We start from the raw sequence: 26,966 nt of genomic DNA on the forward strand, positions 1-26,966 counted from the left end.
TGAGGCACTGTGCAGCTGCCCACAGTAAATCTGTCCAGAGAGCCAAGCAAAGGATCTTGGTTTGTCATGAAGTCTTTACCCACATAGCATACACACTCAAGATTTAGCAAATGCCAACACATTAGTGGCCTGATTGCATAATAAAACATATAGGCACAACCACTTTTATTTTTTAACAAAGTAAGTGAATAGCATTATAAAAACAAAGAGGTGAGTTTCAGAATAATGAATGCCAGCTAACCGACCAGACCACTCCCGTGGACTTCATTAGATTTGGATAGCCAACCATTTGCTGTTGTTTGTATAAATATGTAACTATAAAAACTAAGGAGAAAATCTACATATCTTCAGATAGACAGAAGACAAAAATGTAGATGAAGACTGAATTATCTTTACCAGATGGCTTCTTGAAGTCAAGCACATTTGTAGGCCAGCATGGGAAAGTTAATCATTTCCCTGGCTGTACTACACCTGTTGTATAAACATGTTTGCCGAGGTACTCAAAACCAAATACTAGCAAATAAGAACTGAAAGTCACACCTACAAAACAGAACTCAAGACTAAGAAAGATTCTTTGTTACATTTTCTTATCATTTGGGTTTTGTTGATCTTCTGAAAATTTGTCTGTTAATACAGAACTCAAAAAATGGGCACAAAATTTAGATCACCCCCCTCATCAAACCACATGAAGAGCCACAACAAATTCAAATATTGGTAGGAACAATAAAGGCTTTTCCCCACTTCAGCACTCCCTGTTTCTAATTTCAGTTTTCATCTGGCAATTCCACAGATCACATATGCCAGACAAAGCATTTCAGCCTTTGTCAATGATTGGATTATTCTATGATCTAGTTAGTAGAATGGACACAAATGTCTGCCTAACAACAACAAAAAAATTGCTTTTTCTCTGTGAAGCACAGCTGATGCAGACACTGGTACAATTATTTCTTAGAGTTTAGATAACAGCACAATATTATACTGCTTTTTAAGTTTAAAACAGTAGCAATGCTTTTTCTATACAAATCTATCTATATGTACAAGTATTAAAAAACTGTTGCAAAAAAATAGGCAGGCTATGAATGCTATTCATATATGTGTACATAGAAACATATACATGTCATATAAAGTGAAAGATAGGAAGAATGTGGAAAAAAGCACAAGTAAAATAAAATTTTGGGTTGTGTAGATTTTCATAGACATTAGACAACAAAAATGCACCAACAGATGAATAACTTTAAAGAGCTATTTTAACAATTTCAATACATTTACGAATTTCCTCATAATTTTTCCCACACCTTAGAGCAATGCTCACCTGATGAACAGACATCCAGGAGTGAAGAATGGGCAGCTGACTTTCCAAGTCAGAGAGACATCAAAAATTGGCTTTTCTACTCCTATATAAAGCACTCTGCCACCCCCTTCACAAAAATATAAGATGGCTAAATCATAACCAACACTAAACAAGATTTTTCTAGCTTTTTTTAAATACAGCTGTCTTTTCCAATACATTAATCTATTTCGCACTCATGATGATTCTGAGTTCTTTTCAGCACTTTGTAAATGTTTCATAAGCTGTTATTTTTAAGTTGCCTGAAAGGGCAGAATTCTAAAAACAAGTGTATAAGGTAAGCTAAATAGTAAAATGTTTTAAAGTGCTCTTTAATGGATCCTCCTTTACAATTTGAACAGCAACTTTTCATATCTGACATAAAATCCATAGATATAAATCACATTAGAGGGTTATTCTTTCCCCATTATCAATCTCTGTCTCTTTATGGAACATTAAAGTCACATTTGACCTTAAAACATGATAAAATGGAAATCAAACTAGAATGTTTTGTAAAAGATATAATGAACTTGTACCTCTTTAAAAAAAGTCTCTTCATGATGTAATTTTGAACGCATCCTTCATTAAAGACCAACAAAGATTTTCAAAGTGTTGCTGTGACATTCAAATGAAGGAAAAAATGGTATTTTATTGTCCTGACAACTTCCATGAAAACAGAATTAGCCTGTTACAAAACAGAAATGTATAGGACTCCACTTTTCAGAAAATTCAGCATTTAATATGAATAGAAACCTGCAATTACCTACCAAAACTGAGACTCCCCCACATGCAGCAATCCCATAAAATTATAACATCACTCCAGGAGGGACTCTTAACCATAGCACACGCTTTACAATATATATTTTACAAACAAGAACAGAAAGAAGCCACAGTTCTGCCAAGTATCTGGCACACGCATGTATAGTTACTAACATTAAGAAAGTTTTGCAAGAATTATCTTCTCTTTGATCATACAGGTGACTCGTCAATTGTTCAGTGGTTCCTACCCATGATATATGCCAAATATTCAGCAAAAAAGCAGCTATTTCTCCCTCTCCCTCTCTCGAATAATTTTTAATACAGGAGTGAAAGAAGATTGGCTCCACCCAAGGAAATGGAAAGAGACCCATCCCAAAGTAGTCAGTCACCACTCAACTGTTCTGAAAGCACTAAAAATTCTCCATTTCTTTACTGTATTTTTTTCATTTTCCAGATGCCTTCAGGTTCACCTGATCCACTACTTTCAGAGATGCAATACCAGGATACGGAGTGGTACATGTTAATACTTCACACTAAATCCCGATCATTCCATTTATATAAAATAAAAATTCAGCTTGATTTCTGTTTGTGCACAAACTCAAAAATATATTTTTGCAGTTTTATTTTTTCTTTATTGCTTGATCTCTTGCTCTTGCAATATGCACCCTGTCATACTTGAATATGGTTTTACAAATAGATACACAGTTGCATGCAAATGAATTTGTCAAATCTTCCTTCCACTAGTGCTTTGGCTTACATAATTTTTGTTACCTATTTGGGGAAGTTTGTGATTATACTTTCATTACACAAGTACTGCAGTCACACTCATGATGAAACAAAAAATGTTGAAAGGAGAAAAATGTATTTTCACATATACACTCCACAAGTTATCTATAAAAAGTCTTAAATTCAGTGGCTGTTAAAAGTTTTACAAAAAGAAAGTGTATTAAGCAGAATCCTTTGACCCAGCATGGAGCAGAGGAAAGATGCTTGTTCTCTACCCCTTCATACAGGATGGAACAGAAACCTTCTCTTTGCCATTATCGCAGAGCAGAACAGAGTTCTCTCCTCTCTCCCATTCGCTGCTTGGACAAGACTGCAGGCTATTTGAAGATGTAGGTTACCTGAAGATTTATTTTTAAGGAACAGTAATTCTAAAGGAGCACAAGGTCATCCAAGAGGCAAGTTATAGGTATGAAAATACAATACATTCTACATGCAGGAATTCCAGAAATACTATTGCAAAATACTGACAAGGTGAATTAGTCTATTCTGCCTGTCTATATTTCAGTGAAGAGGAGGATTAATCTAGTGTTTTCAGAACTATTTTGTCTTTGATCTTTATAAAAATGTCAAGTAAAAGATTTTCTCTGCACAGTACCATCTGCATGTGCACCTCTGCAGTCCCAAAACTACAATGTAATGCTTTCCACAAACTACAAAAAAGTTTAATAATGTAGGGTTTTTAAAAGCTGTGTTGTACCTTTTTACTTTTATTCTTCAACTCAAAGATCACTGAACACTTTTACATATGCCAGTTCCTTTGTCTAATCTGGCTAAAAGCTACTTGCTTTGTGAACAACCTGTCTCAGAGGGTGTCATTTAAGAGGAAAGTCATCCATTAGATAACACGTAGTCTTGCCAGTAATGCAAATTCCCTAAAAATAAGGATATTTTGGTAAATGAAGGAGCTCCTCAATCCTCTGCTTTCACAGATCTTTGCACTTGACCTCTGACCTGAGGTTTAAAGTCTGGACTAAAAATGCTACCATGGGAAATCTTACAAAGACTCCTGAATAAGACTTAGAAAAATGAAAGCTTAAAACCTCAACAGCGAACAAAAGTCAACCAATGACAACGTCTGACAGCCACCGTCAATTCTGAAGTGATGCCTCTGTCATCCAACGACTCAAAGTATTGATTTCTCTCAGCATGAAAAAAGCTTAAGCCAATGAAATAGATATAGCATCATCCCCCCGATAATAGCCATCAAGGTTAACACCAGCAGAACACTTATCAAAGTATCTCTTCTATTTCTTCTTGTTTTAATGGACTGAACACAATGCAATGGCTTCTCATCTCTGCAACCTATAGTTTTCCAAACCTCATTTATCCACTTTTCCAGCCTGTTATCCGATTTGAAGATTAAAATGAATCTGCATCTAAATCAACTTTGTTTGTAATACAAGGGGGGGGGGGGGGGAGAAAAAAAAAGTGGTTCTGTAGCCAGACATTCCCAGGGGAAAAAAACATGCATTTAAAATCACAAGGCAGGGGGCGGGGGGGAGAAGAACAGGACAGACCCCACAGTTGATTTAGATCACACCAAACACAGACTGGTAAAACTATGGTCATGACCAGAAAAAAACCTACCACAGTCAATTTGGGTTAGTAATTAGAGAGAAATGCAAGGATCTCGAGAGACATCTGGTTTTAATCTGTGCTGAGTCAACAGCTTTATTTTTTACCTTTAAGTCTCAGAGTATTAAGCTTTAGTAAACCCAACTAAATGCTAGGCAACAGCTGAGATTGCATCTTTCAAATGAACCAAATTTAGTAGAGTAGGTAAATGAGACAAACTAAGAAGAGTTCAACTGGATATAAAAACAACTGACATAATAAATAAACAGTAAAGAGCAGAGACAAATAACACCAGATTTCTATTTATTCTGTAGTATCCATTAGTACCATAGACTTTTTTTTTTACTTTTTTCTATGATGCTTATTTAATTGATACTATCTGTGTTACAGTAGCACCCTTGGATCACAAAGACAAAGCTTTACACAAACAAGTAAGAGCCCTTACTCCTTGCTAGAAACTGGGATTTGCTATATGTGCCCTACATTATTCCAATATTCTAACTCTCTAAGCATCACTGTTAACCACTGGCATAAACAATACACAGAGACAAATGTTCTTTTTGAACCCAAGAATGTACACATGTCCAAATGTACACATGCCCAAATGCTTTGCATTCAAAGCATGCACTAGGATAGACACCTTTCCCCCTCTCTCTTTTGCAAATCCAGTTTATATCTGCAGTCCCTTCATACTGTTCTTGTTTTAAAACAGGCTAAGATCCTAAAAACATTATGCTTGGGCATTAAATTTGAGATCCTTTGGGTCCACATCTTTAAAGTACAAGGCATTTTTCAAGCTAGAAATAATCAGAGTACAATTCCCCTATGCTCTAGAAACAGTAAAGCTCAGCACCTATGCAATAAAGCTGCATAGATGGCTCCGTGCTCTCAGATTAGATATTAAGCAAAGAAAGGAGCCAGTGATGATCTTTTAAGCCATTTCCCAACCACACTGCATCAACGCTGACATTCAACTGCTTCAACACCACCACAGAGATTAGTACTGTATTCACGAAAGAACTTCTAGTCCAATGCAACAAGTGAATCAGATCCATGAACAACTTCTGGAACTGACAAACTCACTTATTTTATAAGGAACGTCCACTCTGTCCAGCAAATGAGACATACACTTACATAGTCTAAGGATTCACTACACATGTTTAGTGAGGGCCAAATAAAGGTTGCACTGCTGTGATTTTTCATAACTGTTGGATACTTGGTTTGGCAGTCTTTTCATATTGTCATTTCTACACAACTTATGTTTTTAAAAGGGAGAAAAATACCTTTTAATCAGACGAAAACATATATAAGTCTAAAAGTGGGCCAATTACAAAGACTGCTATCGCTTCAACCAAAGCAAAGCATAGCAGTGTTTGATTGTCACCTCGCCTGTAACCAGTAAAGATGTGTGAGCAACTTGGTACTGCCAGAAGAGAAATACAGTATTTAGTTCCAGTCTCCAAAGGTGTAGTGGAAACTGGCCTAGGGAACTGTCACAGTCCTACTTTCAATGCTCCCCAGCTTTTCTTTCTGTTCTCTTTTATCTGCAGGCCCTTTCTCATATTACCCACCGAAACTTCGCCTTTTGTTCTTGCTGTTAGTACCTTACTCTAGCAATAGCATCAGGACACTTCCTCCCTTCTGTACAGTATGAAGTAGGGGAAATAGTTATCATCCGCTACAATGGTGGTGCTGTCACCTCAGGAAACGTTTGCCAAATAAGTCTTGCTGTGGCTTTCAAACCATTCTTCAAGGTCTTGTGAAAAATCTTCATATCACCAGGGGCCAGATGGCACATTTCCAATAAAACACAACAAACTAAAACTCTGAAATGTCCTCATTCACTAACTGTGACCACCGCCCCTCCAACTGCCTTGTTCCACTGAGGCACAGTAAGGACCTCTATTACCTGTCAGGTAGGTGGAAGGTAGTCCAGCAGTTTTGGCCCCAGCAGCCAAATAATTACTTCCCCAGGATTGAGATTTCCAGACACCCTACTGCCAGCACAGTTCTTTTACAACTTACAGCACCAAGACTTGGCATAGGAGTGACGCTTGAACAGATTGAAAGTCACATGCAGTTCAGATGGCACAGATAAACCTTAAATGAAGTCTCTAAGAGCACGTAACACACACTATTGAGTATTTTTGAACAAAGCAACTTACTAATTAAGAAGCCCTTAAAGGTACTACTTAAGCAGCAATTTTTCACAAGTTTTCTGTCAGATGAATTCTGAATAATTTTTCATAATAGGGGCAAAAGGGGAAACAGTAATACCTCAAAACATGGGAAAAATGGAAATTCTCAATGAAATAAAAAGACGTAATATTTTTTAATGTTTTCATTTGGAAACATTTTGCCAAACTTCTTTTCCGAAACAAGAAAAAAAAAAATCTAAAACTTAAAATAATTCAACCTCTGAAAGCACTAAGAGTAGAAAAATTTAGCCAGAATGATTCACCTCAGCAGCAGATAAACCAAAAGATAATTTGGAACCTTACTACAAAATACCTTGTACCACTTTGACGTATAAATGTGGCTTCAGCCTCTGGCTATAACAAAGTGAAAGGCATTTCTGTGAGTTAAAATTCTTTAATTTCTATAGCTATCAAAGACACAACTATAAATACTTAGGTATATTAGTATTTAATACATGACTTAAGTTAATTGTCTCAACACCTACCTTAAAGGAACATGTATTCCTACATAGGACTAATTTTTATTATTATATAGGAACTTGCATTCATATTATATGTAGAATACAAGGCAAAAATAATCAACATACCTCTGTTGATTTTGTTATTTGTTGTTTGATATTCCTGCTACATCACACTCACTGAATCTCCTTATAAATTTGCAAAACACATGCAAAGCAAATTAATTTCCAGCCAAAATCTTTACATATACAGTTTCCAAGATTATGTAGAGTTCCAGAAAGACAGAAAGATTAGCCCCTTGAGATATCCCTGCAGCCTGGGGTTTGTGTTTCTGTTTCTATTTTCTACACAGTTCCCCTCAAGCACTTTTCAGCTTTCCCTGTTCAGCGTCTTGGTTTGAGAACAGAACTCTGATTTTAATCCAGGAGCTTCAGAATGTAGCAAAATATACCAAGTCATGAACAAAGAACAGAGAAATCACATTCATTTGAGATAACAAGACATTTAGGCATAATAGTTTCCTATCTTGCCATGACTGGTTACATGCCAATGACAAGCAGATCTCTAATAAGCTTCAGTACTTTGGATTCCAAGTTGGTTTCAGACCTGACTGGGCTCCTTAAGATGTCACTTATGACACTTAATAAAAATAATAAAAAAAAAATTGTAGCTTGCCTTTCCGTAACTTTGTTCTGTACTCTGATAACAGAATCAAAGGCATGTTTTGAAGGTATTCTACTCTGTATAGTAGTCTAGTACTCACTAGACATTAAGAACAAACAAAAAGAAAAAATACCATCAACACAAAATAAAATCAATGTATACATGAAGGGATACATAAAGGCAATTAAGATAGATGTAGGAACATATCACCTATAATTCTGCACCAGCAGTGGAAGGAGCTTTAAAAGTGTTCTGTGCCATATTTGGCAAACCTTTTGTGAAACCTCAGCTATGAAAGATTCAGACATGAACACAAACTCACAACACAAAAGGTAACCCATCTGTCCTTCACCAGCTTCTATCATGCTTGCTCCAAGAGCTAATTTAGTAGACTTGATCTCTGACAGTTCAGGACTTATTCAGCCTCTCACATCACCTTGACTGGCACATATCCTTGAGCAACACCACTAAAGAGGACAAATATGTTTCCTGGCAAAGTATTTCCTTCCCAACACACAGAGAAAAAACCCTTTAGTTTCTGCCATTAAGTCATTGCACCTTCATCTGTATCTGCAGAAGCATTTTAATTCATTATTAAGGAAAAGTATCAAGGGCTTCTTTTTTTGTCAGAGGAATTTCAAATGACTATCAGAGAATCTGTGCAAAAAAGACTATATGGGATTTTATTCCAAAGTCTATGCTCAGGGCTGCTGATTCACAAGTTTCTAACTTACATTCCAAACTTGCTCTTCACCTTACAGGAAACTAAGATTCTTGAAAGGCTTATTCTTTGGAGGACCAAGTATTTTAAAAGCAGGATATTTTGATTAAGATGATGATGAAATGGCAAAGATTAAAAAAATAATAATCCAGAAGCAAATGGGAAGGATTCTTAAAATATGGTCTTTTATAGCAGTTATTCGTTAAAATTATTCCTAGCCACTTACTCTGGAAACATGTTAAGCAGTCACAATCCCAGCTTTAGCTTAACCTCTGCCTTAACTTAAAGCCTCCTGTCAGAATTCCTATAGCATCAAACTATGAAAAGCAAATTATTTTAACTTTATTTTTTACTTCTCCTTTTTTCAATAGGCTGTGTTTTGTATTTCATTCCAACTAGTGTATGAGGTTTTCTTCCTTTGTGATTGGTTCTCATGCATTTATGTAATACAACTTTGGAATTTCAGACAGTATGAGATAGGTATGAATAGGATTGGGTTTTAATTAACATTTTTTATTCATAAAAAGTTCTACCACCCTTGAAAGGTTGACATTTGGCTCTAAAAATTGTTCGGGGAGGATTATTGAATTTCTTTTAAAACTGTGTGATTGTATTATCCATTAAAAGACAGCATTTGAAATATTCTGACTATTCAAAGTGTGAGAAGACAGCAGTCTCTGCTTTAAAAACACTCATTCACACAACTCTAGATCCTTATACTGAGCAATACAGAACAAGGATTAAAACTACTCCATAATAATTGCTTTAAAATTTTTATTTTTATTTAAATGAAAACACCACAATCATGCAAGAGTCAGCATTACAACTACCACAGATGCTACCTTCAGAGAAATGAAGTACTATGTAGCACCAAGCAGTTTCTACTGGCATCATCTTTATGTTGTCAACGGGGTGGGTGGGGGCAGAATACTGCATAAACATATTCATTTACACTTACCTAAGAAGAACATATAAGATCCATTTCATGAGTTTTCTGTTTATTTCTCATTTCAATATTAAACACCAGAACTTCTGAAACATCCTATTCCAAGGCTCTGATGATCTCGTCAAGTTTTATTTTTGGCTTTGTTTCAGTTCAGCATGCAAGGTTTTTCTGTCTCGTTGGGTTTTTTAAATGGTATGGGGGTGTTTTCATACTCCCCCTCGATAACAGTTATCAGCATTTATTACAAACAACTGAACTCATGGACATTAGTGTAATGGCACAAAACAGACTACAAAGTACAACTGCACAAATCCTGCTTAACTAGATTTCACTGACTTTAATTCAGTGTAAAATAATAAACTCCATACTTGAAGCTTGTTATGTTTAGAGCACAATAGCCATGCAGGATAAGAAAGCAACACAAATTCTGTGGAATTTTGAAACAAGAATCTGAGATTTGATGTGAATTACAGTTCACTTGTTAACATTATAGGTATTGAAAGAAAGTACAGTGACTGATCAAAATCACCAGCTTCCACCAAGTATGCACAAAAAAGAAACTACTGAAATGATATAGAACGTTATATAAAACACCATAAGTGACAGTTATTGGACATACCAAAGCACCACGTAACATTTCTCACACACTTTAACAGCTTCACTTACGCTGTAGCCAATAATCTACCCCTGTCAACTTCTAATATTCCAATATTTCTGAGTAGCTTCAAACAACTACCATTCAAAAATAACCTGAGAAATACTCCTCCCCCTCTGCTGCTGACCATATGAAATTGCCTTGCAAAATGGTGTTGGTCCAATGCCAAGACAGGTGATGCTGGCTTCAAGGCTATCAACAACTGCTCAGAAATGAGATATCTGGGGTTTCTAACAGGCAGCGTAGGAAAAAAGAAGCAAAAAATATTTCAAAAGTCAGCATATCTGATTTTTTTCTTCTGTAAATGCTTAACGCATTCAGAACTAACAGTAGCATAATTTAGAGATGCCTGTAGGTGGCATAAGGTCCTCCCAGGGCTGAGGGCCACAAAAGAGCCAGCACAGCTGAGGAGCACCCTGTCCTGCTGGTGGTAGCAGAGAGAGGCTGCCCCACAGGCTGGCCAGAGGCCAGGGCCAACCCCCCATCCTAGTGATGCCCACCACCTTGCTGTGGGCTCCCTGATCCTCTCCAGGCCCCCAGCCATGGGGCAGGTGGGCTTCCCAGCCTCAGGCTGGCCCTGGCCCCACAGCCCTGCCCTATAGTCGGGGGTCTGTGCTGGCCCTGGCCACCCTCTTCCAGGGTTGCCCTGCTCTTCTCATGGCAGGTGGCAGGTTGGAGATGCTGGGTGAGGTTCTGCCCAGGAGGCTGCGGTACTGCAATGGGTGCCCACCTTACCCCCCTGCGGGGCACTGCCAGCCCTCGCAGCACCATGACAGTGTATTATTGTAAGTCTCTGGTACCAAGTTATGACAAAATTTGTTTCACAATTGCCATATATTCTCTATAATATAGTAACCCATCCAATAACTGAACATTTTGCTTGCTTTTTCTGTCACCTTCCTTAAATATTTCTGAGGCAAGAATTTGCATCAGTCATGAAAGATGGAATCTCAAATTGACCTAAGGGCAACACACAATTCAGGATAGTTTGATGAGATTTAAATCTCAAGTTTCCACAAGGACAGGCAGGGAGGAGGATGGAAGGAGCACAAACATCTCAAAATCCATTATGCCATAACCTTGGCATTCCTACTAAGACCCAGAATTTGTTCCAACAAGTTTTTGACAAAAAAGCCCAGTATCTTGGCACTAGGGCACAAAGGAAAAAAGCATAACGATGACCAAGGCACTTCTGCTGCTCATTATTATAGTCACTATCATCGCCTTCCAAGCCCTATTTCTAAGAGCTATCTAAATCTTTTCTTTTAAAATGGCCAGAAATCTTTGAAGATGCATTTTCTAAAAAGTGAATTAATAACAGGGACCTAGAAATGTGAGCAGGAAAAACATCGGAGGAGTGGTGAGGAAAGTATCAGGAAATATATCATCTTTCTATTGTAAAGCAGAACAATGAGGACAATTTAGTTTTCTGAATGGTACTTTTTAAGGATTGACTCTGCCACTTCCAGCAGGACTTCAGATTAACTGTGAAATCCAGAGGTCTCTAAGTCACTTGGCACCTTCCCTGACACACTGATCATCTGAAGAGCAACTTAACTGCCTGATAGATCTTCCTTTTCATGATCTAAGACCATCTCAAAGGGATTGGCTCAATTTTCTCCTATTTAGGTCAAAGAGAAAAATCAGTAGGTGGACTCATTCTGTAAACATTTCTATAAAAGAATCAGATGAAGCAGGAAGAAAAAGATTCAAAAAATCTATTATAGTGATTCCCATCTAAAAGCTAATATAGGAAAGTTAAGATGAAAAGCTGGACTGCAAAGCAGTGAGACAGAAGTGGCAGTGTGAAAGGACCTTTCAGTTCCCGTTAAGAATTCTGATTAGTGCAGTCTTTTTCCCTTTTCTGGACAGCTGTATAGGTCTACTCAGAAATAAAAGGCTACCTTTATAAAAGATTAGGAAAGTTACCCTTGGCTGGGTTTGGCTTTACAGTTTTCCATCATTTCCCTTCCTGGATCCCAGACAGACTTCAAGCCCCACCTACTACAAAATAAAGATAATTTTAGCAATTTAATTGTAAAATCCTTATTTAAACAATTACTGTCTCTTTTCACCCATCACTCATGGAGGTATTTATTTCAGTGCAGTCACCATATCTTGTATTCGGAACAGAGCATTCTCAATGAAAGGCTGAAGCTTTCATTGGAATGAGAAATAGCAATTCAGGATAAAATATTACAGTAGATGCAATATTTTGCACAACTTCCTCCTCAATAATATTCCAATAAATGAAAGAGAAAAATAATCTATGTGACTAATAAATACAGGTAACATTGAAAACCTTTAATTGTAAATGTCTTCAGGCTCTACTGATGAACTTTTCTAAACATCTCAGTATCTTAATGCATATGTTTTACTTCCCACGTTGCCCCAAAGTTGATTTTCATAAGCCACCTTCATGAACATCAAACAATAAACCTGCATGAATCAAACTTTGTCATGCCTAAATGAGGAGACTGCATTAACTACAAGATGAGACTATGCATACTACGATTTGAGCGCAAACAAGAGAATGACCAGTGTATCTATAGCTTACATAATCAAGAAGCCATAGGTCAAGACAAGTAACTACTCAAACTATGGACTAGTCTTTCAATACAGACTTCTATAGGGTCAGGTATGCTACTTCTTTTAGGCACATCCAAACCTGTTTTGGGGTTGCAAAAAAAATCTAACATGAAGATACTTGTTCTCCCTTTCTTTTATAGAAATATCAGTGTGCAAGTGCTTGGATAAATCCTCCAGATAAAAAGTGGACTTTACTTTCTAAAGCTGGTAAGTGTCAGAGTTTTTAAAATAAAATCTTTTGGAGGATATACACATAACCACATTCAGCTACAGACAGTAGTTGAATGGGCCAGTAAAAGAAAGCATACTGCAGGTACACAAACTTGTATGCAGTTTTCATACAGCTGCAGAACAAGCTGGCTTCATAGAGTCACTTCTAGATTTTCATTTCAACCATCAGGTATTATAAAAAAAATTGAAATTTTTATGAGTAACACAAATACTAACATCCTAATACCTGTATTCACCAGTCTACCCTGGTAACTTCAGAACTGCAGTGGTTTCACATGAAATCCAGCTATAGTCAAGTGGGATGGGCTTTAACGCAACAGCCTCAACTCAGGTCAGTCACAAGCAGCATTTGCAACTCAGGTGCTTTTGCCAGGAAAAGTCAAATGAGAAAACAAACATGCAGAAATAGAACTAGAATGCAGGGAAATATTTTGCAGTTTTGTGACTGCTTTCTTCAATTCCTGTTATAAACAAGCTTCTCACATAAAAAACATGTTTTTGAAAATGAAATTGTATTTGAGAGAATATTCAAGACTACTACCAAAAGATTGTCAAATGCATCTGGGCTATAAATGACAATGTTTTGGATCAAAAGTTAACACTCGTTTAGCAATCGGATGCATATTTCATCCTTAATGAAGGCCTGAAAAGAAGAGTTCACTTTATTCTGGATGCAGGTATCAAAGCAGATCTCACAAAGCAACATAGGTGCATCATCTAAGGATCTTTTTCACATTAAGAATCCTATTAGAAGGAAAACACTAAAAGGTAATTGAATTTCCCTCAGTTATCTTCATCTCTGTCAGCTCCTGCTACAATAACTTACTCTCCAGAGCAGAGATAACTCAATTCTGTCCAGCAAGCATATGTTATGAATCTCCAAAGCAAACTTGTCTAAATCATTCTGGTCTTCTATCAAGGTTGGCTGTGGATATGAACTCTGACAGAAAGCAAACAAATTTATTTTTATCTTTTCAATAATTCACTTCCCTGTGCCTTGATGGAAGAATCTAAAGACATAAATGTTTCCACTAATTCTGGAATTATAAAGACTGGTTGAAAATATTTTATCTGGAAGTTAACGCTATTATAAACTGTTTGATTCACCATTCTGTTTTAGCAGAAACAAAAAAAGTGTGCTACAGCATTTTCAGGTTTCTGTAGGTATACAAAAACTAAAACTATCATCTCATGCTGTAACTGACATTTTTTTCAGAATGGTTTTGACATTTATATTTTTCCCTTCAATGGAAATGTTAACTCTACAAATAATAACAACAGAAGTATACTCTAACTTTTTATTTCATCAAAGCTCTTAAAATATCAGTAAGCACAAATTCTCCACTCATGAAAGCAAACTACTTTGATTTTAAAAGTCACATTTTAGGAATGTATAATGACTCATCTAGACCAACATCACAAAAGAAAAACAAAACATAAAGCAGCCAAAGGAAGGGTAAAAGACAAGAATCAGAAAAGCTACTTCTGGAGGGAGAGGAAAGAAAATACTAGATAAGGTTCTGGTCAAACTAACATTAACCATATGATTCCCATCAGTTTATGATTATTTCAGGCTGTTCAACATATATGTAAAAAAAAAGTCTGAAGAATTAATGAATAATGAAGTGACAAGGTTCGTTGCTGATACTAAGCTATTCAGAGTTGTATAATCATGAAGGAGTTGTGAGGAACTGGAGGGGGAGCTTGGAAGACTAAATTATCATGGTAATAAAACAGCACAGGAACTTCAGTGTAGACAAAAGAAATGTTGGAAAGAATCTAATTTTAGATATAAAATGACAGACTCTGAGTTCACCTTTATCTTTACTTCTTTTTGCCATAATGAGATGGTATTATCAATGGCATAGTTCTATGAAACCATCAGCTTCGTACAGGATAATCAACAAACACATAGGAATCAAGTAAAGAATTAGGAACCACTGGGAAGAGAACAACACAGAAAACGTTGTGTATTTATAAATCCCTGGTTTGTCCACACCTGGAATGCTGGGTGCAGTTTTGGGTCTTCCATCAGAAAATATGACAGAATTGAGAAGCATTTCGGAAGGATTCAGAATTGGAATCACTGCCACAGAAGAACTAACTATGTAACAGTAGGATTTTTCAAGGTGGGGAAAAAAAAAAGACAACTCAGGAGGCATAGAAGAACTCTGTAAAATCATGTGGTATAAAGGACCCTTTCTAGGTGTGTTTACATGAATGGGTTCTAGAGATTCTTACAACATTAGATGGTGAGTATCACCAGGAAAAAGCAGGCCAAAGAGATGGAGAGTGCATGCTCAGAAGTTTGTGTGTAAAAGTTTCCCAAGAGCTGGTAAACTCTAGGGACTGGCAGTCTTTTTTGAACCTACAAAATATGATCAATTCAGAATACCACAGGTCTGCTGAATCTGTACACCACCATTAGCACACATTAGCACCAGCAGCAGCTTGTATGACAGACAATATCCCAGAGAGTGATGGCTACTTTACACAAACAACGAATACAGGATTGTATATATACCCCCATGAAGCAAAGGACCTTCTGCAGGACTGAGGCTATTGGAATAAACCCTTCGTTACACTTGTTGGAGTCAACCTCCCAACTGTAAGCTCCAACTGTAAGCGTGTAAGTGATGGTGTTGTATGTAGCTATCAGCTATTAACAGTAACAGCTTTATTCTATTAATTACAACAGTATAATGAACAGAAGGTGTTCTAAGAAATACTGGTTGTGATCCGTGTCTCCCCTCCAACCTGACTTGCTACCAGGGAAAAGGCATCTTACAACACAAGAATGAAACTAAGATGCCAGTACAATTTGCAGTTAACTCAGTGTAACTCTTAGCAAAAGTCTATGTGGATTCAAAGTTTCACTGGGCAAATAGGGGAATAATCCCTGAAGGGGTACTAAGCACATGGCCTTCATTTCTGGCAAGCAAAAATCAGAAGTCACTTCAAATTGCCCAAGAGTGGGAGTGTATTCTGGGAAAGTGTTACCATGTTTGCCCTTTTAATAAACTCTTCCTTAAGTCTCCACAGATAGGATAATAGGTTTGATAATGGACTTATCAATGTGATTAGTCTTGCTCATCCATGTTGCAGTAGGAATCAATATTCCAAGAACAGACACAGAGTAGAACTACTAGGATGATGTAGAGTATGCAGGCACCACCCTAGAAGAAAAAAACTTAGAAGAATAAAACTCATTTAGCCTACTGAAATGAGGTGAGAAGATGTAATAAATAATAGATAAAAAAAGTAAAATTAAGAAAAACTAAAGAAAAAAGACCACTGAGGCCAAAAGATAATAATAACATAGTAACAAAGAAATATATGCTGAATACAAGTAAAAATAAATTAGAAGTTTAGAACTAAGCAGAATATTTAAGTTCAACCTACCAGTTGGAATAGTGAGAAAAAACACCTTTGGGTATTCAGGTCCTAAAGATCTTTTCTGACCTTGTCAGCACCAATCAGAATTATTTTAATATAATGTCTTTCTCATTTAGATCAAACCAACTTACAATAAAGCACACAGAGCTGTGTACTGTCACCAGTGTGTTTTCTTCAAAGCTGAACAACTCCTAATACTGTTGTAAAAAAGGTACATAAGTAATGCAAGTTATATTTGGACAGGAATTTTAGAAGAAAATGTCCAGTCAAGCACAATAGGATATTTGCTTTGTTAATGCTAGAAATTTACACTCTGTGTATACTGTATTACTTCAGTCAAGACTCTTTTAGAATCACTACCTGGCATGAGCTACCATAAAAGTCTGCACATAAATAATAAACAAGGTAAACACTACTGATTTATTTTTCATGAATAGGTGAGAACAACAACATTTCTGATGGGAATATCTAATTTGAAGCAAGAAATTTCTCAGCTAGCTAGCTTACTTTTCATATTACGAGCATAAAAAGATGCAGCAAAACATGGAAAATGTTTTCATAGACAACACAAAAACAATATAAGAAGATACAATATTAGGGGTTCAAAGGAAACATGTACCATCCATCAAAAGGCTTTTTAAAAGACCAAAAAAAAAGCTGGAATGGTTAAGCTGCAGAGAAAGAAGGCTGTAAGAAAATGGCATTCTTCAAGAAGTCTGTTCAAAGAAGGAAAACAGAAAAATGTGTCAACTGTGGCATATTAGTTTTAAAAACAGAATGAAACAGACCAAAAGAGTTTGAGGAACACTTGCATAAAGGCATAAAAGGCAGTAATAAATTATTTTTCAAACAAATCAGAAGCAGTAAGCCCGTTAAGGTATATCTGTAGAGCTAATAGAAGATCAAAGGATAAAAAGAGCTCTTGGAACACAAGACCACCACAGAGAAGTGCTAGCAGAGAAGTTATAAAAGAAAACTGACAAGTGACCAACTGCTAGGACCAAACAGTATTCACTCAGGTGATCTAGAAGAACTCTGGGATGAACGCAGCTGAGCCACTAGCTACAGTGTTCTTGTTCAAACTGCCTCAGTGCCAGAAGAATGAAATATGCCAAATGGACTCTGGAGGACAGCAGGGAACTACACGGCAATAAGTCTGAAATTTATAAAAGGCAAATTGGTAGCTGTGTTTAAAGCAAAAAGCAAACAATGGAATAAACACACTGGCAAGAGTCATCATTGCTTTTGTAAAGGGAAGTCATGCTTCATTAGATATCTTTCAACAAGCCACTGGAGACAGACAAGAAAGATCCAGTTCATAAAGACCACTGTTTGAATGCCAAAAAGATTATTAAAGAAAGGCAGGATGCAGTAGGGCATATGAGAACATCCTTATGTTGATAAAAGCTGATTAAAACAAAGGAAACAGGTTTAAAAAAATATTAGCTAGTCTTCAGAGTGGAGGGAAATCACCAATTGAATCTCACTGTGTTATTGCACATATTTAGAAATGACCGGAGAGTGGAAGAGGTGTCAAATTTTGCTGATAGCTTTAAGTAATTCAAGGTAGTAAAGAAAACAATCAAACATGAATAATGCTAATACAGTGACTGGGAGATAAAACAATAGGTGAAATTCATTTAGAGAACTACAAATCTTTTTCCAAATTGTGATCCCTGACACCTGGGTAGAATCAAGGAAGCACCCTTGTATAATTGCACTGTTCTTATGCTTGTCCCTACACATGTACTATTCAGCTCTGCTAGAGACAGAATACTGAGTTTGATGGACTTGGTCTAACCCAGTACAGATGCTCTTGAGTCTCAACAAACTATTCATCTGTGAAGCAAAAAAGAACATTATTAATGTAAATGAATATAAAAAGGCATGGAATTTCCAAGTGGATTGTGTTAATATCCTAAATGATTTGGGATTTTGAATGCTCTAAACAAAGTTCAAGTTATTCAAGTTCACTGCCAAATTGTTTCCTATTCCAGAAAACTGGCAGAACCTGTGGCTCTATAATATCCTAATAACTAAGAGATGTTCACCTGAGTATTTGAACAATTCCCATCACAAGTTAGTATTCACAAAGAATTATCTGCAGTAAGTGGAACTTACCTATATAAATCCTGCACATATTAATGTAAACCAGACATTCATATTTCTGTACTTGTTTTCCTAACACGTGACCACTTAGGAGTAACTCATTAAGTCATTGCTGCGGAAGAAATATTCCACAGTATAGATTATTATATATTACTCACTTCTTACTGTGTATCAATTTACTTTAAGAGTTATTCGTTCAAAGCAGTTAAGTAACAAGTTTGAAACTTAGAATTTGTAATTAAAAAGAAAAAAGAACAAAGAGAAACCAATCTTAATAAAGCGCTATTTCGACATTACCTTATTTATGTGGATGGATCTTGTAAGCATGCACTAATTGTTATTCTGGATTTTGTGTGGTACTTAGCTAGCTAGTGAACTAAATAATTAAAAAACAAACAAACAAAAAAACCACCTCACCCTGTCAGCCATACAATTATGGATTTCACACACACACACACACAGAAAATACTTAAGATGCACTGCCACATCAAAAGGTAAGTTCAAAAAGGAATGTCTGTTCCCAGTCTAGCAGAACATAGATCACAGCAGAAGCATACAATGCTCCTCTCCCTTCTTCTAATTACCTCATTTTCTTCACGCCTATGCTGTTTCAATTCAGCCATTAAAGTAGCAGGGCAAAATTATATAACATAAGTGGTTACAGGAATTGAGTCTTTGGCTCCTTCTGGCAGAGGATTTTTTAGGTTTCCAGGGTTGACAAATGCTAAAATAACAAGAATTCCAGAGCATGTTCTGCTAAGACTTCCAGAGCCATGGAGAGTAGATTAATTAAGCTCATTGATAATGTCTAGTGAAAATAATCAGCTGTAGCAGTACTTAACAAGAAGGGGTAAAAAGTTTTTAAAACAAAGGAAAGTTTATCATTCACAGAAAGTGAAAAATAAATGTGTTAAATATGTAAAAGGAGAGAAAAAAGGCCGTAAAAAGTTAAAATCTCATACAGCTCATACTGTAAAACACTGTGCAGAAAAGACTCATGTCTTCACAATATTCCTGGATTTTTTTTTGAATTACACTTAGTATGTAAATGAAACATTGCATAGATTATAAAATGTGGAAGACTCTTGACAAGATACTGCTAAACACTAAGCATTAATTACAAAGCAATAAACTTCATTAGCATCAGAAAAACAAGAACAGATTTTTTTTTCATATGAAATAGCTACGGATATGAATCTATTTCATTTCCATATTCAATATGACTTGAAAAGACCAATAATATGCTGATACTTATTAGATTTAATTCATCACATAGCTTGTCTCATAATTTGCCAAAAACATTATCCAAAAACGGTAATGAACATCACTTCTTGTTTCATTAGAAAAGTTTTAGGAAAGAGTAGTTCTAAGATGGATTTTCTTTCAAGCTGCTTCAGAAACAATATTATTATATCTTTGATAGCTCTTAGACATATTTCTGTAATACATTTTGATTTAAAATTGAGATATAACAAAAAAAGATGTCTCATCATTCCAGTGCAAGTTTTTATTCCTTCTCCTCCCATTGGTTATTAAAGCATAGTGAAAGAGAAACCACAATTTTTCACTTCTCCTTTCATAATCAGGCAATAATCTATCCCAGCACTTCCCAGAGCACAGGGAAAATGTTATAATGTTCAAGCAGAAAATGAACTTCTCATTTCAGTATCCTTTGACTCACATGAGACAATGAGTCCTAAAAATTGCCACCTCAGGAACATGAGAAATTTAATTTCCAAGTTTGGGACTTGTCAACATATTACAGCAGAACAAAACCAGTTAATCCTCCAATGGAAAAAACAAATATTCTTCCATGCCCAGCACTCTGTTGAAGAGTTTATAAAACCCCAAAAAAGTGTTTAGAAATGAAAGCCAAAATTTTTTCTTCCTTCTACCGACAGATGGTGCTATAATGCCTAACCTACCCAACGCAAAGGACAGCATTTATTTAAAAAAAAAAAAAAAATCTAAATTTGAGAGAGAGTTATGCCCATCCATAATGAAATGTGTAAAGCATTATTTTTCTATGAGGCTACATCCAACTTCCTTTCTGTTGCCACATTACCTTTTTGCAATCTTACGGACTATAACTTTTGGTTACATTACTACTGGACACCTACAACTTGTGCTATCAATTATCTTCATATTTTCTGTAAAGATTCATTGCTGATAACCCACACTACTAGACAGAATACCCACTGAGAGCATACCAAAATCTTTTGTTCTAATAAATAAGGTCATTGCCATTAAGTGTGTTGAATAACACGTCATATAAAAGGGTGTTGTAAGAGCCACAGAAAGATTATTTGATGCACGAGTTCTATAACAAAGCAGCTTTTATTAAAAACACTGGAAAATTATATGGAGAATAGGGACCCAGTCAAGGATTAAAACTTTCTTTCCCGCAGTAAATGTTTGCTACATATAGAAGTAACAATCATCTACAGAAACTACAAAGACACCAAATACCTTTCATAATTCTTTCAAGGGCCCTCAAACATTCTCTTTGATTTATGGGTATTCTGCCACAATTGATTTGCAGTACTTTTTAGTTACTTCCTCTGATGCAAATAACATCTAACATTTAATGCTTAGTACACCAAAGGGGAAAAGGTGCAGAATATACAAGATTATCAATCAACGGAACCACTGAATTTTGTTTTCTGCCAAGGAAACAAAAAGCAAATAGCTACCTTCAAGTCACTATCAGAACGCTTGCCTAGCCTTGCATCTTATCTCTGTCAAGGCAATACTTGTATTAACATTAAGATTCGGTTCTCAGCATGAGCCATGAAGTAAAACATTCAGTTTATTACACACAGCCTATAAATTGATACTGAATAAGAATTAAAACTGTGAGGAAGTCCAAGTCTTCCGCATGAAAAAACATAACTGAACAGAAAAGGGCAACAAATTTTACAGCAGCTGGAAATGCTAGATTTAATTATTGAAGAGAAATCATGCAGAGAAGTTAGCTGCCTACCATGATTTATAACAAATGCAAAGGGAAAGTAATGTGAAAATCTCAGTTAATCAACAGAAACAGCCAATAACAAGAATGCTAGCACTTTATATTTCTATGGATGATGAGAATTTGAAAAAATAAGACCCAAAACTCAAGGGAATGACACCACACAATCTTTTAAAAAAGATACTTTGATGGGGCAGGTTAGCTTGTAAATTACAGCAGCAGTTGCATTTTACTGAAAAAATTACCAGTGTCCTGTAAGTCCTTCCTCGCAGACTTAAAATGAATAATCCTTGTCCATCCATTCTAGAAAGTTTTCTGAAAATTACTGTGTTGCACTGTCCTTTGCTCCTCTATACACACTTATGAAGTGCAACATTATGAATGGTTCTGTATAGTACCTTTTCCCCCATTTTCATGTTCCTTCATGTGAATCTTCCAGGCAAAAAAAAAAAAAACCATGCTGCTGGAAGAATATTCGTCAAAAATACTTTACACAAGCATTGAGATATGGTGTCACAGATTTCGGTCAAAATCCAGTAGTGTCATCTGATAGCAAACTAAACCTTTACTAGAAAGATGAAACACTGTGATTCTTGAACAGTCCAGGCGTAAAAGACTTGCAGGTTTACGTATTTAGAATTCTATAAATATGTATATTCACACACAAATACATGAAGAGATTTATATAAGACAGGAGGCATATCCAAGGCAATGGGCACTCCTGTCATAAATTATAAAATAAAGTCAATTAGAGTACAAAATTCCCTCCCCCTCCTCACACCAAATCCAATTATTCTCGTAGGCCCAACTCCGCAGCAGTCTGCACACATAATCTCAGACACAGTGTGAATCCACCACATTTTTCAAGGTCATTTCTAGAAAGCAGTCTAGGTGGTAGCATGAAACTAGCTGTTGGAATTCAGGCATAAAGAGGTTGTTTTTCAGGATTTTCAGCTCTACCAAACACTTAGGGTGAGATTTTGAAAAATGCCCAAGAGATCTGTGCACATAAATCCCAGGGACACTGGCTCACATTTCCACATTCACTGTAAAAATGTGTGCTTCACTGCCACCTCACTAGAGTAATGAGTGGAATATTGCTTCATCAGGCTTCTTTGAGGCTTAATCACATTGTAAAATGGATAAGTACGTCTCGGGTCTCCCTGTGACCTCCCTGTATGTCTACATTCATGGATGTAACTACTTACAGTGAAAGGTAGCAGTGAAAACATAGGTGAAGAAAGGATCAGAAACAAATAAGAAATAAAAAGGTTGACCTTTGTATTCAGCCATAGAAAAACCTCTCACAACCAATCTTTCACCTTCAAAGCAATTTTTTCCTGTCTTTTTTACAATACCAGCTTAGAAGAAAGAGAGCATAACTGGTTTGCTCATAATTTATGTTACTTATAATATCTCCTTTTAAAAACAAAAGGAGTGGCCAGGCACCAAAGAAGAAGACTTTTCTGTCTTTGTCCAGGCTGCTGAGTTGTAAGGTAGAGCCCTCTAGAAAGGGTGGGAGATTGCGTCTTCCATGAGGGAAGCTGAGCACCTCCAGTTTGAAGAAGCTTCTGGAGTACAGGAATGCAGAGGCAAAGGAAGGGTCTGCAATGCAAATGGAAACAGAGACTCCTGACAAAAAGGAAGAAACAGAAAAATAGCCAAGACAAGATGACGACACACTTTTTGCTACCAGGCACAGAAGAAGTGGATGTGAAGATTTTGCTGCTGTTCAAGACACTTTATTTGAAGTTTCTGAAAGAGAGAGAATTGCCTTGAGAAGACACATGGAGGAGAGAAAAGATTTCTTTTCAGATCCTTTTAATTTAAACCTATCTCACCCAGGCACTCAGATTTTCCTGCATATTTAAAGTTACAGCACAAACTGAAACAATATGCAAAAAAACCCACCCTTGCTTTAGAGACTTTTCCTGTGCTTTTTGTCCTCCTACTTTATGGAAAGGGTATAGACACCTTCCTGCAATGTTCTGACCAACGCAGGGTCCCACCACATGGAGACATAGCAAAGAAAGGCCCTATCAGACCTTATGCGGCAAAGTGAACATGTGCCACATTTGCTGCTGCTTCTCTGTCTGGCTGTGAAAGAATTGATAGGTGGACACTTCTCAATCCACTTCTGGAAGGAAAGCATCTGTCCTGTACTTGCAATGAATTAAGAAGCAAATAGGAGTGGTACCTTCCCCTCTGGATCCTGTGCAACTTTTAAAATGTCACATGACAAATACTTTCCTGCATCACATTTCTAAAGTGCAGTTGTTCAGCACTGCAGTGTCTTTCCTAGTATTACCTATTTTCCTAGGTTCTTCCTTCCTCTTACAATGACCATCCTTACCCCATTTATAACCAAATACTGTACAATAATATATAACTACAGAACTTCATTATGAAGCTTGTCTAAATTTCCCATTGCTTTCTCCTGCCTCTGTGTCCCAAACACCAGACTTCAGTTTCAAACGATGACAAGATACTTTGCCTTTTATTTTAAAACTTCCCTTGCCTTTCAAAAAAAAAAAAAAAAAAAAAAAAAAGTAAAAAGAGTGTTCTACAGAAAATTTTATGACTAGATTGCTCTATCATCATGGTGCAAATCTGTTCAAAATCTGACACACGTCTTGCAAGGCTCACCTTTGTCATGACTTTTAGAAATGGGAGAATTAAAACCAGGTAGCAGTAAACATAATACGGATATTGAAAAAGAAATCTGGGGGTTGGATTTTTGCTGAATCAGTGTTATCTTGGAATGTTTCATATGTGATCTGAAACACCAGAAATGCAAGTCAGAATAAAAATGAAAAAAGGGGTAACAGTTCTTGCCACATTTCTCATCTGTCTCTGGATCTTTATCCGTCACTCAACCAGCCTCATCTCCATTCTCCCCATAGGTCAGGTGGCAAAGCTTGCTTGTGACCTGAACCATGCATGTTCGTCCCAACCATTTCTTAAAAAAACCTTGCAGCTTTGCAACTAGTAATTACCACAATCACAAAATGCTTTTAAATGTAATCAAAACCACATTTGCATATACCATTCTTCAGGGCTAAATAATGTAGGATCACACTATTTTCCATGAAATTGTTTAATTTTTTTGTTATACACAGGATATGCTCACCTTCTTCAACTATCACAGCAGGGAAATTCCTTGTCCTAGGACATTGTTGGTGCAAAATATTTACATAAAATTTTAAAAGGAATTGGAAAAATTCACAGCAGAAAAATCACAACTTATTTATTAAAGACATGGTCTCTGATCAGGGAGGTCTCCAAGTTGCAGATGTCTATATAAAGACAGAATTTATGAAAGTATAACCTATCTGCTTCCTTGTACAATTGCTCTTTCCTGGACATATGCCATGGCAGATGGGATAATGCATTCAATGGACTGACCAAGCAGAGTATTTCTCATGACTGGAAGAATACCATCTTCATTCCAACTCATTTCTCAAGAATAGATGGAGAATGAAACAGCAAATCAAGGAAATGGGTACATGCAGATGACCAAACCACACCAGTCAGGCTAGCCAAAACAATCTTTAGCTTAGGGGTCATCATCTGCTATGCTGCTTCCTTATGGGTCCTCAGGTTGGAGAAATGAACCAGATCAAAGGCTGTACGTCAATTGCTTTGGAAGCCCTTTTTCTCTTATTTGCGAGTCCTTCCTGTCACATGCTTGTGTGTCATGACATGAGTGTTAGGACCAAAACACAGGCATCGACATGGACACCCATTCATACAATGGGAACATACCTACCAATTGCAATACACAGCATGTCAGTAGCCCAACACAGCACAGATCCATTCCCATTAAATGATAGAATGGCGCCAGTCTAGTCAAGTGACAGATCCATTTCTGGGCACAACAGAAGAATTGCAAGTTTTCTATAGCCTGGAGCACCACTTGAAAAGGCTATGAGGAACACCATGGCTAGAAGGTATCACTGTGCTAAAACAAGTCAAGCACACTTGACAGGACGTGTGAAAAACAGACCATACCATGGATGGATGAAACATGGTACACAGGAATTTCTGATTGTTGATGTGATACCTGCAGATTTGAACGGATGTGACTAACAGTTCCCCCTTCCACACAAGAAACATAATGCCATGGACATCAGTAACACTAAGTTCATGAGACAGCAGGTTTGTTATTGAACCATTTGGTAGAATCCTAGTTGTATATCCTCAATTTGCACACCTGCAGAAGTGATGCTAGATCTAAGTTTTTCCAACACAGTAACAAAACTAAACTTGATAAACAGAGTGCTGCTATTTTAGTACGCTAGTTTCTGTTTAAGTTCAACCTGATGAGTAAAACCCCTTGAGCCATCATTCTGAAATAGCACAAATTCAAAACCAGCATTAACTTAAAGTATCAACCAACTCTTGTCCTAGAGAGTTATCACAGCAAAACTCAGAGCTGTATTAAAAAAGTTGATGCTCAATGTAAATTTCTTCCAGACATCATAAAAGGTGTCTTGAGACTGAAATAAGGCTAACAGTGAAGGTGTCACCGAACAACTGTATTCATTGATAGCCTGTATTTACATGACAGAACCCTTTACTTCACACAGATTTCCCACATACATGCACACCTTTGCAAATAGTTTGCAACTGAAGAAAAAAAGTGGGCTGTTCATCTAATCAATAATGCCATGTCATGCATGGAGCTACTGCATAAATCCCGAGCAAAAGATGTCAAGCACGTCCCACTCCAATGATTATCAGGCAACGAAGTAAAAAGATGCACTTTTCATCTCCACAGGACTGTTGCCAAATCCTTGATGTAATAAATGAAACATGCCTGCTATTTCACCATTGCAAAATGGTACTGTAGATATCTTACAACATCTCTGTTTGCAGGAGGGGGTAACTAGCTCTAGATGAAGTGCAGATATGTTATTAAACAACGCACAGCTTGAATCCTGGGGCCAACGTAGATGACCTTTAGAACATAAGCACTGTCTAAGACAAATATGCTTTCATCTTTGGGGAGTATTTTTTCAAGTAAAGATTTAAGAGAAAAACAGTTTAGAAATAGGTTAAGCACAAATGTGCCTTCAATCTCTTAATGCTTCATTTTAAAAACAAAACCACAAGTGGTATCACATGTCAGGAGAAAGACTAAGTACACTTTAAGCAGAAAATTAGTGAATTTAGTGAGATGTAGCTTTGTTTTCATTTAAACACAATAATTAAAGCACAGAGAAAGGAGACACACGATGTAACTGAGATCCAAAATTGGAGGTATGAATAAAGTGATTCAGGAAAAAAAGGCTTGTATTTTTATTACAAGTCTATAAAAACAAAAGATCGTTATTTCACTTTAGAATCCCTTAAGTGGGATGAAAACACAAAAATATAACAAAACCACACAGAGACATGTAAAACATAATCCATCTCTAAAACCATTTTCCTTAAGTGAAATAGCAAATAATACAAAAGAAAAAAAAGTAATTTCTCATTTTGCACTTAACAGGCTGTTATCATTTATGTTCAGTAAGGTGTTTTTTTCAGAGTTATGTCTTGACTATGACACTAAGCAGCTTTAACACATACAGTGATA

At 36.5% G+C, this 26,966-nt stretch overlaps 1 protein-coding gene across 1 annotated transcript in view; it reads right to left on the reverse strand.

Annotated features, from left to right (window-relative positions):
• The window catches only part of LRBA (LPS-responsive vesicle trafficking, beach and anchor containing), a 431,397-nt gene that overhangs the window by 250,838 nt on the left and 153,593 nt on the right, over nt 1–26,966 (reverse strand). The gene's annotated exons all lie outside the window — the stretch shown is intronic.

This window comes from Haliaeetus leucocephalus, unplaced genomic scaffold (genome assembly GCF_000737465.1).
Source record: "Haliaeetus leucocephalus isolate CR32 unplaced genomic scaffold, Haliaeetus_leucocephalus-4.0 Scaffold21, whole genome shotgun sequence".
Taxonomy (NCBI): domain Eukaryota; kingdom Metazoa; phylum Chordata; class Aves; order Accipitriformes; family Accipitridae; genus Haliaeetus; species Haliaeetus leucocephalus.